This window comes from Octopus bimaculoides, chromosome 9, assembly GCF_046866305.1.
Source record: "Octopus bimaculoides isolate indiv1 chromosome 9, ASM4686630v1, whole genome shotgun sequence".
In the NCBI taxonomy this organism is placed as follows: Eukaryota; Metazoa; Mollusca; class Cephalopoda; order Octopoda; family Octopodidae; genus Octopus; species Octopus bimaculoides.
The window spans coordinates 16966379-16968869 of record NC_142936.1 but is presented as its reverse complement, the minus strand read 5'-3'; positions in this window follow the sequence as shown (position 1 = coordinate 16968869).

Below are 2491 nucleotides of genomic sequence, written 5' to 3'. Positions count from 1 at the left end.
TTAAATCTCAATTTCAAAATTTCGATTCCCCCCCCCCACTGGTTTTTATATAGATCCACAGGGTAAACCTAACCCTAACTCAAACCCTAACCCTAACCCTAACCCTGACCCTGACCCTAACTCTGACCCTAACCCTAACCCTGACCCTAACCCTAACACTAGTTTTGTGAGATTTGGCTGTTATTTCTAGCATGTAAATAGCCTGCTTGGTGTGGGGGGGGGGATTGAAATTTTTCAAAATTTTTTTTTTCAGAATCGGAATCTCCATAGCCTAAAACGTGGGATTCCGTAAAAAAAATTAATAAATAAGGGGGGGAAAGGTTCAGATTACATATAGTCCATCTCTACCAACTAAACTTTTCACATCCCACCAAAGAGATAACAACACCTTACATAGATGAAGACTTCTTTAGCCTGGGGTGCCGGTGTTTCCCCCTTCCCTACCCACTGTCTTTGGCACTTGACATTTTTATAGAGAACCCATTTCTTGCCACCAGTCACTATTTGGTCCAAAAAACATTCATTCATGAAATGTGACAGCAAAGAAGAACACACATTCACTCTCTGCACGTGATTAGACTGGGAAAGTTTGGGAAGAACCCATTGACCCACTTTGCTAACTTTTTCAATGACCTGCAGGTGTCGATGAATGATTGAATGACCAAATCCAAGCTTCTCTGCTAGTTCTTCAATTGCAGGACGTCCTCGTCAAGTTCTACAGATCTTCAAGAATGAGGCTTGTTTTCTAGACTGTAGTTTCCGGCTCAGAATTTCTGGAACTACCATTGACACTGGCTTACACTTATTGTCCGATCTCCATATACTGCATTTAATATTTCTCGCACTTACCGTTGTGTTGTTGCCTTTATTGAAATCATAAAGCAAAATATGCCGAATATGCTCCTTTGTCACTTCCATTATAGCTTTGAAAGAAATAGCTGTTGAAACTGAGCTGCACTCTTCAAACCTTGCACTAAGAATAACAACAAGGTAAAATTAATAGCTGCTTTTATTGCAAGTTGATGCAGGTAGTTTATCCCGTCCCCCTCCGACTTTTAGTTTATGCAATTGAAAAAAACATTATTTATGAGATGACTGAATACGTATGGTGCACTAAAAATGTTTTGTCAATGCTATACAAGAATATACTACAGAATATATCTATAAATCTTTTAACCAATATTTTTGTATATAATAGATATGGTGTCTTTACATGTCTAAACAAATAGAATTGGCTAAATATCTAAATATATTCTGTAATGTGTGTGTGTTTAACACACATACACACACTCTCTGTCTGTCTGTCTCTCTCTCTCTCTATATATATATATAACAGAATATATTTAAACATATATTTATATAATAAGAGAAACTGTGCAAATATGAATGGGAACAAGGAGAAAATATAAGATTAAAAAGAGACCCAAGACAGAAAGAGTGAGATGAAGAAATTAATGGGGAGGGTAAACGGAGAAAAAAAAATGAAGAAAAAGGAAACTTGCTATATATAAAATGAAAATGAGATGAGAAAATGGAGAGAGAATGAATGAAATGGATGGTGGGATAAAAAAGAAGACAGACAAAAAGAGAATGCATTAGAAGTAAAAAACCAAAAAAAAAAGAAAGAATAAAGAATATCTCTATCACACAATGCAAACTAACTACCATTAAGCAAAATGAATGAGTGTGAGTGTGTGAGATAGATAGAGAGGGAGAGAGATGGAAGTGGGGAAATTTGAGAAAGACCTAGAAAAAAGAAAAAGCAGAGATAGCAGGGAGAGAAAATAAAAACGTTTTACAAGATCAAGAGGAAAAAAGAAAATGCTGGAAAAACAATGAAGTGTAGCTTTTCAACTGATGTCGCTAAAGTAACTTCATTGTATTTTGGTGCTGTTTCTTTCTCTCTTCTCTTTCCTCTCCTCTTTGTTCATTGTCATGCCTTTTATTGTTAATATATCAGGCATGACCGAGTGATTTACTTTGTTATAAAGGAAGTCCAGGGTTCGATGATCTCAGCGTGTGACATCTTGAATATTCTATCATAGTGTCCAGTTGACAACATGAGTGGAAAAGAGAAGGCCAACAGATGGGCTGTGGTCAGCTTTATCACTATTCCATGTTTATTCTACTTACCAGTATCTGTGGAATACCCAACCATGTGCCTTATGATTTAATGAGAAGGCAGTTTAGTTGATCAATTGGAATACCATTGACAAGAAAAACAATAAAAGATGTATTAAATTCTTTTTACTCTTTACTCTTTTACTTGTTTCAGTCATTCGACTGCGGCCATGCTGGAGCAACGCCTTTTAGTGGAGCAAATCGACCCCAGGACTTATTCTTTGGAAGCCTAGTACTTATTCTATCGGTCTCTTTTAGGTTAAATTTCTTTTTGCTTAGGTTTTCTTTGCAACTTTGGGGAAATATCACTCTGATACAGTGGTAGCAAATAAAGCAGTAAACTTTTTCAATGAAAATGTTGTGTCTCATT